Genomic DNA, 19,778 nt, shown 5'->3' on the forward strand with positions numbered 1-19,778 from the left:
CAAACAAATATATTCCAAATCGTTTCAATGTGTAAGAGTATCACGGTTATAAAAAGGTCACACACTTCCTGTCATCTGACATTGTATGTCGTTATGTAAACATGGTTAATACCAAGGGTTGGAGCATTTGATATTCTGATCGGGGGATCTGAAAGATGTTCGAAAAAAAAACAAAATATTCCCAGCAAATACCATTGAAAAACGAATCCGCCAGAAATGCTTAACAAAAAGAAAAGACGTGAGAGTTGGAAAAAAATACTGTATAATGGAGCAGGTAAAAATAATGGTACATACCTTATCAATCTTCTAGACCCCTAAACGATATCAAATGGTCCATTCAAATTAAGTTGTTTGCCTATATTTGTCAATACATAACTGCCTTGCGGATTGATTGTCATAAAAATTATCACATGAGTAGAAAGGTCAAGAAACTAATGAAATCGATGTATGATAGTCATCCCGAATGCTCGTGTATATAACGATTTTGCCATTAAATCCAACTGTTTGTTATATTATTCTCTGTCACTTTCCTCGGGCCAAGGCACACTCCGTCTGTATGTATGTCCATCCATCCGCCAGTCTTGCTGTAGACCAAGTTTTTGGAGCTCATGACTGCATAATTTCCACATTAAATTTAGCCAGCTTCGGAATGCTTAGATGGTTATCTATAATCTAATTGAATTTTGTCGGAGTTGATAAAAAATAACAAAAAATTATTATTTTTAATAATCTGCAATAGTTATATTGTAAGAGGGTTATTACGTTATTATTTGGTACGTATGTTAGCAGGAACAATATATCCGATATTTGGTTTAAAAAGCATAAAATTGGTATATATGTATTTTTTAATTTTTCCCGATTTTTTGTCAAAAGTCTTGTTTTCAGGAATCAGATCTCAGATACTAGGTATGAAATTTGGATTTTAATTTCTAAAGGGCCACCTGATTACTATATATCAAAATATTGATGAAATTTGTATAAGGAAATATGAGCAAATTGGAAGAAAGAAGTTTGCAGTGTTGCTAACACATTGTTTTACCAAAAAATAGCAAGGAACTGTCTATATGTTGTGTTGAAAAGAAGTTTTGGGGTGCCGACCTAGTAATTGGGGCAACGTTTCACATGTATGATTTTTTTTAAAATTCCAAATATAATATAATTAAAGTGCCTGGTCAAATCGAAAAATATTGAGCATTGCTGCACACGTCATGCTCACCTGTAAATTAGTATTTGTTCAAGTCAACATTACAAAAATGCTAACGGGCAATATAAGTGAAGCGTGATGAAAATCTCAATAAACATTGGTCAGATTGTCTTGGCAAGGCAGCTAATATGCCGTATTGTACAAATAGTGTTGCATGGAAGTCGCCATGAGTCAATTTATTGTATACAGGTCTTGTAAACAGCCAGCCTTTCATTTTCAAGATGTATATTTATAAAAAGAGTCATCTGTATTGTCAGTAGACTTTACTGCTTAATCCAAAAAGGTCAGGTTATCAATCACAAATCTTACAACTGTGGATGTAAATATGATAATTTTGTATGGGAAAATGCGTCTAAATTTGGATGGTTGGGAAGGATTTTGTTCATTTTATTGTCAAATTGCATATTTCTGGAATTATTTGTCTGTGTAAGTAAAGTAATGGCTAACAAATCCCTGTTTTGATGCTTTTTAATTTGATTAGAATGGCTTTTTATCCCCTGCAAACGCTGTCAATGCTAGACAAGGCCCACATCACTGGTAGTAATGCTGTGCCCCGACCAGCTACAACACCGGCAAAATTAATGAATACCCAACTCATGTCTGTGTGGGTGAAATGGGTCACCAAATGGGTGACCATTTAATGAAAAACTAACTTTAAAATACATCAATCAGGCCACTAATTGATGACACACAAACATACATGTAGTACAAAACGTGTGACCCTACAGTAACTAACCTACTTATACGTGTAATAAAATTAAAGTTGTAAAGGTGAGATACATCAATTAGGCCACAACAATTATTAACATGCTCATAACTGCAAAATACATAAAGTGGGCCACAAAATGGGTGACCAATTAACAGTCTAACAAAGAATTCACCTACATACTATAGGTAACTCATTTAATCTTGCCTCAATCTTGTGGGCCCAAACACGCCACAAGACACACCTTGTGTCGGCCCCACAAGAAGAAAGTCCACGACAGTGTCTTATCTTGATTGCTACGTTGACCGGTGTTGTGTTGAGAAATTGGCAAATGCATGTTTGAGATGTATGCTAAATTTATACTACCACAGTACCAGTGTCTATCTAGCAATAATTTAGCCATCCTACTTATTTACTGTTCAGTGCTTGGCTACGCTACCACCTTCTGTTGTATTACAGCAATAGAGGTAAAGCCGTAACTATGGTAAAGTCTGAAAACTACGAGTCTTGTTGACCCTCCTCTTCTTATTACTACCTTGGGAAACAAGGAACAAAACTCGAATTGAGAACCTGTATTTCCTACTGTGGCTGAACAAAAATGAAAGAGAGACTTGCTCTAAAACACAGAGATTAAAAAACCCTTTTGGAGGGAAAAATTCTCTTTGAAAAAAGCATAGTCTACCATATGGAATCACAATGCATGGAATGCAAAGATAACAAAGAAAATGTTGGCAATGTGAAAATGAATCTGCTAGTCTTGAGGAAGCGCATAGTGTGACCATAAAAACTTGCTCTACTTCATAAACATAATTCTAAACAGCGTCCTCCCAACCCAACAAAACATTATTTTCTCCTTATATTTTGTCACTTGAGGAACATTTTAGGGACATCAGACAATAAGCTAGAATGGCACAACTTACTGCAGCCCCTGCGAACAGTAACTACGCTAAACTTGGCCTTAAACTGATGACCTATATGTATACTTTGTGTACAACTTAACTGATTGTAAGGCCACATAGGCAAATAGACTTCATACATCCAAACCTCTGGATGATTGCTGGAGAGCCTGTTTTTAAAGTAGAAATAATGCACTGAGATTGAAAAAGGAAGGTTAAAAGATTGTTACGCTGCCAAACCAGAAAACACAGCTGATTTTCTGATAAATTTACCCTACTCAAAAGGGGAAGCTGGCTTACAACATTTGACTCTGTACCATGCACGTTGCACAGTTACTGTCCTAAATCTTGGTCTTCAACTGGCAAGAAGATTTCCAACATCTGAAACCTCTGATTGGTTATTGGAAGGCCTGCCTTTGTAAATATATTTGCAAGACATAGCAGGATAGATGAGCCATTACTATAACTTGGAAGTCTAATGGACAGGAATACAGCTTCGTATTGATCAAGAGACGACAATTTTATATCATAAAGAATGACCACAAACGGCCACTTGTAATGGACAGGAATACAGCTTCGTATTGATCAAGAGACGACAATTTTTATATCATAAAGAATGACCAAAAACAAAGATCATATGTACACTTTATAAAGTTGATGTTGTTGTCTGGTGTAGCATTTGAATATGCTGAGTGTCAAGTGGCAATGAAGTTGGCTGCCTTCTTGTTTTTGTACCGTTTGTTCCATGAGCCATGCCTGTAGGTGAAAATAATGGGAAAACTAGGCAGAAAAAGAGTTCGACAGAGTCTCACTGAAGTGGTTGCATTATACCTATTACATATCTAATAGGTTGAGTGGTAGACAGAACCAAATATGGGAAATTCAATAAAGGGGCCTGGGCAGTACCATGCTGACACCGCCTCCCACATATGACAAGCGGATGAAATGACACTACTGCTGACCCAGCCGATGCAACAATTTGGGGGAAAAACACAGCTGAAAAAACAAATTCCACAAAGGGAAGACGCGGTACGCACAGCAACACCCTACATAGTGGACCAGCACAGCCAAATCCAACCATGAGGGAAAATTCCACAAGGGAAAAATGAAAAGCTGTACATACAGCAACAACCAACATAGTGGACCAGCACAGCCGAATCCAACAATAAGGGGAAAACCCATCTGAAAAACACACTAAATTCCACAAAGGGAAAAAGTGAAAATGCTGTAAACACAGCAACACCCCACATTAAGAACCTGTTATGGGCTGTAAGCCGAGCAAAAACCAGCTTAATGGGAAGCAATAAGCAGGGCTGCCATATATAATTCGCATGTCTCAGTCTGACTCCACTTTGTCGCAGTAAAGGTTCAACCACAGCGATGTAATGTACAGCAAGCAAACTTTATGAAGTACAATTTTGACAAATGTGAACTGGCTAATCTTGAACACAATACTAGTAATAGTAATGGCTTACTAGTTGTAACCTAATGTTGGGTGACATGTCTCTCGCGTACATGAAGTCCACCGCGAATTTATAGTATCTCTACTGCTACTGCTCTGAGACTCATAAACCTGAACTGACAGAAATTACTTCGCATATAATACCTCAGACTGACAGCATATGAATGCTCCAAAAATAGTGCATACGCAGTGTTTCCGCTGCCGTTCACCAGACACTGAATTGGCGAATCAAACTTGAGATTGGCGACTCGACTTCAAGGTCGTCTCGCCAGACTGGCGAATCCATGTTATTGCCCAGGACTGTGTACACTCTCGCTATGGCTTCACATGTTTTACTGGTTGAAGGCCTGGGTGGTCATGTTTAACTGTTTAAATTACTACCTAGGGAGTCATTGTGATTGATATGTAAATTAGGAGACGCCATGCTGCTATGCATGCATGCCTGACTGAGCCTGTCTAGTCAACTTTGTACTGTGTACACAATGACCTCATTACGCAGTCAAAAGAGCCTTTTGGAATGCGGCCTGTATTTTAAAACTGTGCATGTGGCAGAGGGAACTAAAACTGCGACCTCAGAAGTAAACAAACCCGACGTTCCAGACCGGGAAGCAGAAAATGGAGAATCGGCATCGACACCATGTGCGTCCGTCAGCGTGACAAGTACCACCACTGGTAGTAGCAGTAACATTCCGCACAAACGGCCACTTGTAAATAGGTCCTCTACGAAAAAATCGGAAGGTGCAAACTACGATAAGAAGAGAAAACTGCAGCAGGAATGGTTCAGTGAATTTCCGTGGCTTGTATACGATCAGGATACTCAACAGTTTTTCTGTACAAAATGCCAAAAAGCTGGACAGAACAATATTTTTACAGCCGGTAGAAAATCTGATATTCTGAAGAAAGACAATTTTACTAAACATGAAAAGACAGCAACACACCGTCTGGCTTGTCGTGCACAAAAAGCAGTCAATGAGATGAGGAAGGCTACTGCATCATCATACAACTAGGCAAAGGATGCCATACTACACGCTATGTACGATGTCTACTGGCTTGCTAAAGAGCACTTGGCGAACAGAAAAATGTCTAGCTTGAATCATCTTTGTCGTGAAATGCACGTAAGTAAAATAAATATTCAGTAACAATGCAAACAATGTTTGGCAGTCACTTGTGTGCCCAGCAGAGAACTGTGTAGTCTGTCTTTTGTTCAACAAATGACTTTTGCCCTTATAATAGATTCTAAATTGTGTAAATGGTGAAGGTTTAAAAATACCTTTTAAAGGTGAGATACAACGTTTAATGATTGACATTTAGACATGTACAAGTTGAAAGAAATATGTCTCAGTTTATCAACAGTAATTGTCATTCTTATCAACTGTCCATAAGGTTTTTACATTTTCACGTTTGTTTTTCTTTCACAGGATGTTGAATCACTGAGGATTCTAGATCTTGATGATCGTGCCACTTACACCCACAGTGGTTCTGTGCAGGATTTCCAGCAGGCAATATCTGGAGTTATTGAGAAGGATATGTTTGATAGTGTGTCAGGTTTAAAATTGTATTCCCTGATGTGTGATGAGGGGACAGATGTTGGTTGTGATCAATTCTTAATCATCTACATTAGATTCATAAATGACGGTAAACCTGAAAATCACTTCTTCAGTGTAAATCTTCTGACAGATGATGCCACAGCAGAGAACTTGTGTGAAATAATAAAAGAGACAATGGTCAGGAAAAACCTACCTTTGAAAAACCTCATTGCCCTATCCACTGATGGTGCATCTGTGATGATTGGCACCAAGTCTGGCTTAGCCAAACGGTTGAGAGATGTTCAACCCTATTTAATAAACATTCAATGTATAGCCCATAGGTTAAACCTATGCAGCTCACAGGCTGCTGACAAAGTTGAGTATTTAGTGAAATACCAGGATATTGTTAACAATATCTTTAATTACTTTCATAATTCCCCCAAACATCTGAGAAGCTTGTCTAAAATTCAAGCCATTTTGGAAGAGTGCAGTTTGTCTTTCAAACCAATCTTTCATACTAGATGGTTATCATTTGGTAAATCTTTGCAGGCTTTGGCCCAGTCATTTGAAAGTCTCCTTGTGTGTCTGGAGTCAGATGCAGAAAACCATTCAAATTACAAAGCACAGGGGCTTCTGAAAAAAAAAAAAATGAGTTCCTTGCCACCACAATGTTAATGTGTGATGCACTTGTCATAATCAACCAGTTGTCACTGTGCTTCCAAAAACAAGATATAGATTTTTCCAATGTTAAGCCACTACTGGAAGCTACTATTTCAGCTTAGGAGCAAATGAAAGTTGTAGCAGGCCCACAGTTTGCTGAGTTTTGTTACTCAATTCCTGATAACACATCTACATGCAAATACAAATCATGTGTAATTCAAAATTGTATTGTTGGAAAGCATGTATTTACTAAGGCACGTAGAGAGTTTATAGATAATGTCATTAGGAATATAAATGATAGATTCCCAGATAGTGCCCTGTTGTCAGCATTCTTAGTGTTGGACCCACAGAACTTGCCAAGTGAGAATAATACTGAGTTTCAGACATATGGTACTGACTGTTTGGAAATCCTGATTGATCACTATGGGAAACCTAAGTGTGATGCAGCAGGCAACACTTTTGATGCCATGATATCACCTGATAATGTTCGATTTGAGTGGGCAACATGTAAACATGAGTTGGTAAATTATCGGCACCTGTCAATGCAACAAGCATGGCAAATTCTGCTGAAAAGGAGGCAGAGTGAATATCCAGAGTTGTGCAGATTGGCCCAGATTGCTATCCTAATTCCTGTAGCACCTGTTTACTGTGAGAGGGGGGTCAGTCAGTTTAATTTGATAAAAATATCCCTAAGAAACAGGTTGAAGACAAGTAATGTTGACACATTGATGAGAATAGCTATTGAGGGTCCACCAATAGTACAATTTGACTTTGAAGGCAAAGCATTTACTGCCTGGACAGCAGCAAAGGATAGGAGGGTGTTTGCTCCAGTTGTGCAACATAAAGTAGATGAAAGCATATCCCCATCCCCTAGTGAACAGTTGGTACAGAAATTAGGAGCTGTTGTCGGATAGCTTAGAAAGCAATTAGATAATGAAGAACCTGTAGACCTATCAAAATGTAAGGAAGTGTGAAACATGCAGGTTTGCAATGGAAATAAAGTCTATATGATGACATAAATGTAAATCTTTGTGTAATATGTGTTTATTTTATAGTTATCTACTGTTATCTGTGGGTATAAATATTGGCCTGATAATAAACAAATTGTATATTGATGCGGGTTTGTCGGCTATGACTGGCTAATCAGTTTTGTTGTAAATTAGCCTGAATGGCTAACCATGAAAATTAGCCAGAGGAACTACTGCATACGTCATTTGCCTTAATAAACTGGCTTTACCTTTGGGTGAAAACAAATATCATATACTACTTTAACCCAATTTGTGGATAAGGTAATTGTTACCTACAAAGAGTGATGTCGGCGTGACTCTACATCTGCCTTTTGATTAAAAGGACTGTGTTATGGATAGTGTTCTTCAGATGTGCCTATTGTTGATGCTGTGATGTCTCTAGCAGGCTGTTTTGACTGTGAAGAAGCTGAATGTAGAAGCTGATGACAATGCTGCTGGTAACTGTCTGCTGCTGAAGACAACTACCATTGGCAGGAACCATACCTGTAACTGCTCTTTTACTTGTTGCACTGGAGCTAGCTGCCTTCTTCTGTGCTACCTTTTTGCTTCGAGCCATACCTATTGGCTAAGAAAAGGAAAACTAGGCAGAAAAAGGAAATTATCTGAGTTCCACTGAAGGGGTTACAATAAACCCAACAGTTCCAAACTTACGACACCTGGTCACATGCTAAACTATTGCAAATCTAAGGCAAACAACTGAAATTGCACTGCTCCTTCAATTGGACATATGCACGACTACAAGTAATAAGGAAAAGGAAATCTCTGGTTGACTGGCAGCAAGATCCATGGCATGGAGAATCCACTCAGGGACACTGCCCTGAAAATACATCCATCCCTTCCGCAGCAAAAAATTTCAAAGTTGCCTGCCCAGCCAATCCCAACAATGAAGGGAAAAAACAAGCTGAAGAACACAGCTGAATCCAACAATGTAGAAATAAAAAGACAGCGCTACAAGAGCAGCTGACATTCCACCGAATTTGTAAAATGAACAAACTGTAAAAACAGCAACACCTGACATTGGGGACCTGTAATGAGCTGTAAGCACAGCAACAAGCCACTTAGGGAGAGGTATGTAGCAAGATTCACAGATATGATTCCCATGACCCGGTCTGATGCCACTCTGTCGACACTTCGACCACAGCTAAAACTTGAAAATAATTAAAATGATGCCAATGCTCGACAAGCGCGAAGTAGAGCATTTTTTACATTCAGATAGTCCCGGCGCATACCAAGCACAATAAAGTGTACCACATCCCTGTAGAATACTTGTAGCGATGACCGCCATAACCCGACATGTGACTAGAAAAACAGAAAGGGATTTCCCGCCAAAGACTCCCTCAAGTTTTTGTACAGCGTGTCAACACGCGTAATGAAGTCCCGGATGTTTTCTGTACACCGGGCACGATGCAAAACTTAGCTAACAACTAATTGTAATACTCCACCGTTGAAATGCCGATGGAGATTCTGCACGAACAAAATAATCCTCTGAGCAATAGCCTAGGGTGAATCATGCACACTGCAGAAATCGTTTGTACCGACGTCTAAAAATGCAAAATCTGGCGATACGTCTCTCACGTACGATGTCCTCAGAGAAAGTTACCTCCACTGATACCCCTCACAAAGGCACGCACTTCGGATAAACAGAAAAACTGAGTGAGTTCCGGCTCGTATATTTTCCTAGACAGGGTATGAAAGAATGCCCCAAAAGTAGAACACGGATAGGGACATGGTCTTTTGTCAAGAAAGGAATATATAAATACTGTTACCGTTGTTAAAGTTCAGATGAGGTCCAGCTGCCGAAATGGCAGTCTTGCCTGAAGGACCGTCTCCGGGCAAAAGAGGCAAGGGCAAGCCTACACGATGACATCTTGACATCTGCCACAGGTGGCGCTGTATGAACGTTTGCAGGAGATAAAATTTCTTACTTTTGTAACTTCTTAAAACAGAATTACATATCTTATTGTAGAGGATTATCGGTATATATGTATGTTTGTGTTTGGAAATTTCCCCATATGACACTGCAATGCTTATTTAACTTAGGGGCAGTTTGAGACATACCATTATCATATAGGTGTGGCAGCATCATTTATAGCGGGAGCTCTGAAGAATGTCCATTCTTACATCTTCTCTTAGCCTTCGATGGTGCAACAATAGACCATAAAGCAACCAAATATTGTCTACATTAACTTTATGCATTAAAATATTATAAGGGACACCGTTAGTTTGGTAAGGCTGATGTTATCACTGGTTATGATGTACTAGGTTGCATGGTGTTGTGAAAGAGTGTGTGATCAACAGTTGCAAGTTGCCAACCATTTCATACTTCAACGGACGGTGCATCCATATTTGTTAAAAATGCACTTGCCTATGAATATCATGAGCTAAGGTCCGTAGAAGTTATTAAATATCGTGTATATACTTATTCTGGCTTGCCACATGTAATCAGATGTGAGCAAAGTGTCATTGACGCTATTTTCACAATGCTATAAAAGAAAATGATTTCACCCGGGAGTTTTGATTACTGTTCCACTATTTTCCATTCCTTGTATCAACATGCGTTATCCGTGTCTACTCCCGCCAGAGCATGCTAAATAGTTTGGCAATTGATTGTCACCATAGTCTTACATTCGCAATAATGAATCCAGATCTACGTTTAATTGACAGCAATAACAAGCCCACCATAGATAGTAGGATACTGGATATATTGCCACATATTCAAAGACTAAATCCGTGGTATATCACCATGTGCTAGTAGTCTAAATACTGATTATATCACTATGTTCTTGGGTGTCACACAGGAACTGCACTTTGTATCTAGAACAAATGTATTGAATAAATAAGTTAGAGCTATAGAGTACAGTAACTAAAAGGGTGAAGTAATTATCTTTCTTTTACGTGCACGCTTAGATTTTTAGAGTTGAGCTTTTTGTAGAAAAAAAAACTATCAAACAGTGTATTTGAATAATATTGGACTTTACCGAGGCGTAACTTTTCTTCCTACAGACCTTAGTGAACAAATTTTGTAAAATGAAAAACGCTTGCTCAATTTATACATTGTAACAGTAGTTATGGACACTAACGATTCATGGAAAAACGTAAATCTGACTCGGACGCTTGCGCATGTCAAATCTTCTGTGTTGTTAACCGCTTACATAATGGGTGGACACAAACAGAACTGTTATTACTTTGGCCATGGGGGAACGCACATCCATTTATTGGTCAAACGTTCTTTACAAGTAGAAGTAAACTTGTAAGTTAGATGGTAGCGTGTTTATCAAACGTGCACTCTTTCCCTGTAATCATGTAAGCTGCAAAATCTTAGCTCGCAGGTTTTCAGTCCCCTTGGACACCGTCCTTGGGGCTTGTAGGTTTGGTCATGTCCGTGTATGCGTGCGTTCGTGCGTCCGTTCACGCAGATATCTCAGAGATGCCTGGAGCGATTTCATTCAAACTTGGTACAAGGATTACTTCATATGTCATACATATGCACGTCGATTTGTTTTGTGATACAATCCTATATGCTCGCCATGCGGCCATTTTATTACAATTTTTTCATGTACAGAGCCATAACTCAGACATGTTTAAAACCGATTTTATTCAAAATTGGTACAAGAACATTGATCAATGTCATACAATTGCACGTCAATTTGTTTTGTGATACGATCCAATGTGGCCGTCGTGTGGCCATTTTTTTCGATTTTTTCATGTCCGGAACCATAACTCAGACATGTATTAAGCGAATTTATTCAAAGTTGGTGCAAGGACATTGACTCATGGTATACATATGTACGGGGATTTGTTTCACGATATGGCCCAATATGGCCACATGGTGGCAATTTTGTTATGCTTATTTTTTCATTTCGAGAGCCATAATTCTTGCAAGTCTCAACTGATTTTATTCAAAGTTTGGACATGGACATTCACTTATGTCACACATATACATGTTGATTTTTTAAACAGTAAGATCAAATATCGCTGCGCGGAGGCGTATATGTTACGATTTTCTCATGTACAGAGCCTTACCTCAGATATATTTATACCAGTATCATTCAAAGTTGGTACAAGGACATTGACCTATTTCATAGATATGCTCGTCAATTTGTTTTCAGTCATGTAGCAGTATCATGTCAATTATTGAAGTTTCGTAATTAGGCTGAAATGTCAAGAAATACTGCATCAAATTTCATGAAACTTGGAACAGATGTTTAGCTCACATTGTGAAAGAGACATTTATCAGTGTCATTTTAATTAATTTGTAGTTGCATATGTAATGAACTTTCCTAATTAGAGTGATATATCCACAAATACAGCGTCCAATTTGATGAAATTTGATACAGACGTTGACCTCATAGTTCTGTTAATACAATTCAATGACATTTAGTGGTATCATTTAAATTAATTGCTAATTTGCATTTACATAATGAATTTTTGTTTTTAGGGTGAATGTCCAGTAATACTGCATCAAACTTTATGAAATATGGTACCGGTGATAATCTGTTATTGTGTGGATAGTATGCAAAAATGTTTGGCAACATCCTGTCGATTAATTCCTAGTTGACTCGTTTATTGACCTTTCGGACGGTGGTCTACATTGGTTTTATGTTTTCATCACCATGGAACTAAATTCTTGGCCATTGAGCACCATCTGTATAAAAGTATTTCTATCACAGACCTAATTAATGAAGAGGATTCTATCCTCTCTGAGGACTTGTAATCAAAGTACCCATTAACAAGTGGGGACTGTGTCATCAAGGATGGCTTGTTGAGAAAAGGGGCAGGTTTTAAAAAGCCAACATCCTGTAATGCCTGCATCGAGTATCAGTTGATATCTATATCTGCTGCTTCCAAGTGCCTCAAAAATAATGAAACTGACACCAAATCCTTACTAAGGGACTGGTCATTTTCTCTGGCATAGAAGGAGGGACGGTGGATTACTTTTTGTCAATATCAAAAAGTGGCTGACCCACCGATCGCACTTTCGAAAACAGGAAGAGTATACACACATACAGACATATATATATATATATATATATATATATATATATATATATATATATATATATATATATATATATATATATATTTCAAAAACTTTCGTAAGAAATTGTAATTGTGAATTCTGAACTATTCGTGTCTGTTGCTTCATAAAACTTGACTCTCAGCGAGAATAACACTATCATGAACTTGTCATGCTTTCGTATTAGCTGCAGATTTCATAATGATTGGTACACTTTGCAAAACAGACTTTGAATCTACAGACATAAATATAATTCTGACATATATCTCTGATATATTATAAAAGTGTGTCCGAAGGCTGCACTGGTAAATTTAAAACATCTATCTATCTATCTGTCTATCTGTCTATCTATCTATCTATCTATCTATCTATCTATCTATCTATCTATCTATCTATCTATCTATCTATCTGTCTATCTGTTTATCCATCTACCTATCTATCTATCTATCTATCTATCTATCTATCTATCTATCTATCTATCTATCTATCTATCTATCTATCTATCTATCTATATTATATATATTTATATATGTGTGTGTGTCTATTTGTCTTATATTATTTATGTTAAAGTTTCGCGTTAGGAGGGGGCTATGAAAAATATGTCTTCTAATTGTAAAGATACGCGCCCAAAGGGCGCGCAATAAAATGCAACTAATGATAACATCTGTGGCTGGCTCGGTGCATTTTAGGCAAATGTGAGTCTGTGTCTATATTCAAAAACACACTGAGCCCCCCCCCCCTCCCATCGGGCATTTCAAAACCATTATGATCCCCCACTATACCGAAGTCCAAAAACAGAGGAAACCCTCAATAATCCACAGCCACCTCCAGGCCGAACAAATCTGACCAGTCCATATAGTCTAGTCGGAAGGTAGGGTTCCCATGCACCCCATGGATGTATTTTTTTAACCTACATTTTTGTAATCCTTAGGGTCTATATTTAATGAATTTTGATGTTCCCAAAACAAATCGTGTCCATGGGGTTCATTTGGCGCCATCTTTGCCGCCATCTTGGCCGCCATCTTGGATTTCAACGATTGGGTAGGGGTCACGTATCTACCGCTCGACGGAAACTGAAACAATAAAATACTATAAACGTTACATTTTTAGAAAGCCAAGATCATGGCCTTTTCATTGATATATAACTTAATAGGGATTAATTAATATTCGAACGTCGATTAGACTTTATATCGGCCATTGGCCGTAAATCGTAAAATTTGCTAAATTTCACACCCAATAATTAAGTTCCCGTTCCTCCAAACAATTTTTCATAAGGTATTTATATATTTTTTGAAAGAACTCAGTGCAATAAACAAGAAAAACAACATTAAAGTATGTGTCTTGAGATTTAGTGGGTGCATGAGCTTGTTTTCTTATTACGCGGTATGCCACATATCCGTGTGTAACATAAGGGGTAGGGGTAATGTTTCCCTTTCTGTTTCGAATCATGAATGATGAAACCATAAAAATGTTACATTTTTTGAAAGTGCTGCATCAGACCTTTCTAAAAATATATAGATTTATGGGGAAAAATTGCATCATTAAAAGTTACAAAGCTTAAACCTTTCGGTTTGTGTCGATTTCAAGTAATTTTTTAAGAACGAAATTACAACATATGGGGTAGGGGTAATGTTTCCCTTTCTGCCTCGAATCATGAATTACGAAACCATATAAATGTTATACTGTTTGAAAGCTCTGAAATTGGCCTTTCCAAACATGTATAGTTTATTGGGAAAAGTCCATATTTTAAAGTTACAAAGCTTATGCCTTTCAGCTTGTGTAAATTTTAAGTGATTTTTAAGAACGAAATTACAACATATTGGGTAGGGGTAATGTTTCCATTTCTGCCTCAAACCATGAATTATGAAACCATATAAATGTTACACTGTTTGAAAGCTCTGAAATGGGCCTTTCCAAACATGTATAGTTTTATTGGGAAAGGTCCATATTTTAAAGTTACAAAGCTTAAACCTTTCAGTTTGTGTCAATTTTAAGTCATTTTAAGAACGAAATTACAACATATGGGGTAGGGGTAATGTTTCCCTTTCTGCCTCGAATTATGAATTATGAAACCATATAAATGTTATACTGTTTGAAAGCTCTGAAATGGGCCTTTCCAAACATGTATAGTCTTATTGGGAAAAGTCCATATTTTGAAGTTACAAAGCTTATGCCTTTCAGTGTGTGTCAATTTTAAGTGATTTTTTAAACAAAATTATAATATAAGGGGTAGGGGTAATGTTTCCCGTTCTGCCTTGAACCATGAATTATGAAACCATATAAATGTTATACCGTTTGAAAGCTCTGAAATGGGCCTTTCCAAACATATATAGTTTTATTGGGGAAAGTTGCATATTTTAAAGTTACAAAGCTTAAACCGTCCAGTTTGTGTCAATTTAAGTGATTTTTTGAACAATATGCACAAAACAGTTAGTCCGTTGGCCAGGTATCGAAATCATCCCCTCTAAGGCATTTTACCCACTATGATTTTCTGTTAGCTAGTATTCTCAGCTGTCATAATCTGCTTATTTTCCATTTAACTGATGGTGTGTGAGAGTGTAACGACTTGTTTGTGAAGGGCTGTCACGCCCTCCGTAGTAAAATAGGAGTGGGTTAGGGGTAACATATTTACCGCTAGTCGGAAACAAAAACAAAAAAGTACCATAAACAATACATTCTTAGAAAGCCCAGATAATCCCCTTACCATTGGTATACAACTAAATGGGGATAAATCGATATTCAAAAATCGATTAGATTTTATATCGGACATGAAATGTAAATTGTAAAATTTGCTTCATTTCAAACCCAATAATTAAGTTCATGTTCCTCCAAACAATTTTTACAAGGTATTTATATATCATTTGAAAGAACTTAATGCAATAGAGAAGTAAAAAACATTAAAAGAGTGTATCTCCTTGAGACTTATGGGGTGCGTCGATTGTTTACCTAATATATGGTATGCCGTACACCCTCTATAATATACATTTAAGGGATAGGGGTATGGGTAATGTTTCCTCTCCTACCAAACGCAGCGAATAAGGAAGCCACATAAATATCATATCTCTGAAACACTAACGCAGTTGTTTTTCCAACAAGATATGGCTTGATGGGGTAAACTCAAAAATTATGCAGTGACAATGCCTAAACTCAAAAGTTTGTGTTACTTTACTGACATTTACTTGTTAAAAGGAACATAGGAAAATACTCTATAGGCATTGAATAGCACTAAAAAGCTAAAATGGTGGTTAATAAAAGACGTTTTACTCATTTCAATAACTCAAATTAGGGAAAGAAAGTTAACAGCTATAATATGTCAAAAATTATATATTCCAAACCCACAAACACTAAATTGGATGTCATAGTCGTCATGCAAAGTTGATATGACAGCAGCAACAATCAATCCCTTTTCTTTAATTGTATCGCGAGAGATATATAAGCAATAAAGCACCACTTTGAAAGGATACCACACGGTTTCGACCGGTAAACAACATATACGCACGAACTTCAGTCGTGTGTATAGGAGTGAAATGGTCAAAACCGAGCTCGAGTGGTGTCACCAACTTATAGGGGTTGTTTATCGCTATATTATATCAGTATATTGAAACTTGTGATGAAAATACAAAGTGAAAGAAACCCACTTTGGAGATAGGAATGGCCAACTTTACAGTATATCGTAAATACATGCACAGTCACGTGACCGTCTGGGCAAATCAGAGCTCACTATTAATAGTGTTACTTCTAATACCACACGGGAACACGAGAGAATCTTTTATCGCTGAAAACTAATCACCATTAATCCACATATAGCTTCTCCATAATAAGATAAGATGGATCGACAACACTTTACCTTCCTTACCAGAAAACAAGAGATCATAACCAATTTTTCGAAATTATTTTACAACGCAGAACACTATATACTCCCAAGGGGGATTACATTTTCGACTAGGTACTAAAATTCAATAGCAAAATAATTCTCGAACTAAAACCCGAAAAGCCAAATGTCACAGAACGCATTCAAATTACGCAACTAAATAGTAAACAGAAGGCGAACAAACACTCTCTACACCAAGCAATAAGAAGGCGAGACAAACCTCAGAAAATGACAAAAAAGGCTTATATTCCCATTGACACCTCAATGTTTAAAATGCCTTGTGAGTGAATCTATCATTAGTTTCTTATCATGGATGACATTTAACCAATGTTAGACCCTGACGTCTTTGAAGCAAAGACCCAACAAACGGACGTTTTAGGGTCAATGCTTGAAGATACCATTCCCACCAGCATGATCGAATCAGAGAGACTAGATTGATCTAACTTTCGAGCTAGATCAGCCACCAGCAGCTGAGAAAAAATAAGTCAACATAATCATCAGAGTCAAGCGAGCTAGACAACGGCTTCACACATTATACTCCACAGAGAGGACATTCTTACACAATTCACAAAAAGCGTTCAAAAGCTTCGTTCAAAGGCATTGTTCGCGATCCCAGGGACGGGCATGGCTGGTTGCGTGGCAAATGCAAAATGTTAGTCATGCTGAATCAAGGTGTAATCAAGTAATAGCTTATTTATAGATTGGAAAATCCTAATCCTGATAGTAATGATGGAATATAAACTTTGTGAAAAGTTGAGAAAATTTGCCACTTCTTTGATTTGTATGTTTTACTTTCCATGTTGTACTAGCCTGTACTATACATGAACAGTCAATACATCCGGCAAGTATTCTGTGCTGTTCTTTTATAATAGGTCCCCGCAATCCGAGATAAGTCTTTCTATAGTGTCAACCATTCTCTTCGATTACTGTAATCTACTCCAATAAATTCCCATTTAACTCATTTGTATGATTACAGGGAAGCCTAAGCCTATCTCTTACAATCTAAGATTTGAGATATTTGACAACAATATATATGCAATTTTCATATTTTTCATAGGCCTAAATAACACACAGAAGAAAGTCATACTCAATGTTTTGTCCAATTGAAAGTCAAATTTTCACCGAAACAAGTAGAGGTGGCCATCTGTAAGCCAAACGAGAATTAATATTAGCAAAGATGGATATTAATTAAGCCTTTCCCATTTCGATCCCAGTTACTCATACAACGGGGTATAAGCGAAAGCCAAGAGTATCGAATGTGTTGAAACCTAAGTGGCCCCTATTCAGTACCACGTAGCCTACAGGTACACCTTAAAGAATACTTACAAGGCCAAAATATCGAGTGTTGAATTCCTTCAAAAGTGGCAACACCTGGAAAGACACTGCGGCAACCAATTTATCACCCTGATCTCTAACTATTTACCTGTACACCCAATAAGCACCGGGACTCAAGACAGTTGTACATCACAAACTTAAGAGAGCGATCGAAGACACTCGCTACACAGAACGCAGGATGGAAGGCTGCAAAGACGATTCTTCAAATAGACAAAAAAAGAGGCTAAAAACAACACAAACATTCACAGCAACGACGACAGGTCGGGTTTTCTTCCTATACTACGGTACAAAACCAAACCAAAGGGTCTTTCAAAGGCAACTGCACTTCCCTTAAAGCCCGGCTCGAAATGGACTGGGATCATGATTAGTGCCAAGTATGGTTGGGCGTTTTGGGGCATGGCTCTGCATTATGAGTCTGTTGGTAACGGTTGCGATCGTTCGCTTTATCTGCGGATCTGTTTGCTTTCAGATCACGCTCAGGCTCGGACTAATAAAGATACGTACAGCCTTCGTTTCAAGGTTCGTTTCAGTCATGCCATGGCAAATGCTCGAAATAAAAAAGAAAGGAAAACTATCAACTTAATCAAACAAGAGTTTGCTTGAATGAATTTACCGAAGTTTCAGGCCATATCAACGTTTGTTATGTGAATGATTCAGCTGCTGACCGCCATGTACATACGGAATATTGGCGCCATCTAAAGTCGAATAATTATCAAAAAAGTAAAAAGCTTATATCTGGGCTTTCTAAGAATGTATTGTTTATGGTACTTTTTTGTTTTTGTTTCCGACTAGCGGTAAATATGTTACCCCTAACCCACTCCTATTTTACTACGGAGGGCGTGACAGCCCTTCACAAACAAGTCGTTACACTCTCACACACCATTAGTTAAATGGAAAATAAGCAGATTATGACAGCTGAGAATACTAGCTAACAGAAAATCATAGTGGGTAAAATGCCTTAGAGGGGATGATTTCGATACCTGGCCAACGGACTAACTGTTTTGTGCATATTGTTCAAAAAATCACTTAAAATTGACACAAACTGGACGGCTTAAGCTTTGTAACTTTCAAATATGCAACTTTCCCAATAAAATCAAAAATATACATGTTTAGAAAGGTCCATTTCAGAGCTTTCAAACGGTATAACATTTATATGGTTTCATAATTCATGGTTCAAGGCAGAACGGGAAACATTACCCTACCCCTTATATTATAATTTTGTTTAAAAAATCACTTAAAATTGACACACACTGAAAGGCATAATCTTTGTGACTTCAAAATATGGACTTTTCCCAATAAGACTATACATGTTTGGAAAGGCCCATTTCAGAGCTTTCAAACGGTATAACATTTATATGGTTTCATAATTCATGGTTCAAGGCAGAACGGAAAACATTACCCCTACCCCTTATATTAAAATTTTGTTTAAAAAATGACTTAAAATTGACACAAACCGAAAGGTTTAAGCTTTGTAACTTTAAAATATGGACTTTTCCCAATAAAAATATACATGTTTGGAAAGGCCAATTTCAGAACTTTCAAACAGTATAACATTTATATGGTTTCATAATTCATGGTTCGAGGCAGAAAGGGAAACATTACCCCTACCCCATATGTTGTAATTTCGTCCTTAAAAAATCACTTAAAATTTACACAAGCTGAAAGGCATAAGCTTTGTAACTTTAAAATATGGACTTTTCCCAATAAAACTATACATGTTTGGAAAGGCCCATTTCAGAGCTTTCAAATAGTATAACATTTATATGGTTTCGTAATTCATGGTTCGAGGCAGAAAGGGAAACATTACCCCTACCCCATATGTTGTAATTTCGTTCTTAAAAAATCACTTAAAATCGACACAAACCGAAAGGTTTAAGCTTTGTAACTTTTAATGATGCAATTTTTCCCCATAAATCTATATATTTTTAGAAAGGTCTGATGCAGCACTTTCAAAAAATGTAACATTTTTATGGTTTCATCATTCATGATTCGAAACAGAAAGGGAAACATTACCCCTACCCCTTACATTACACATTGCTATGTGGCATGCCGCGTAATAAGAAAACAAGCTCA

The sequence above is a fragment of the Ptychodera flava genome, chromosome 7 (assembly GCF_041260155.1).
Source record: "Ptychodera flava strain L36383 chromosome 7, AS_Pfla_20210202, whole genome shotgun sequence".
Taxonomy (NCBI): Eukaryota; Metazoa; Hemichordata; class Enteropneusta; family Ptychoderidae; genus Ptychodera; species Ptychodera flava.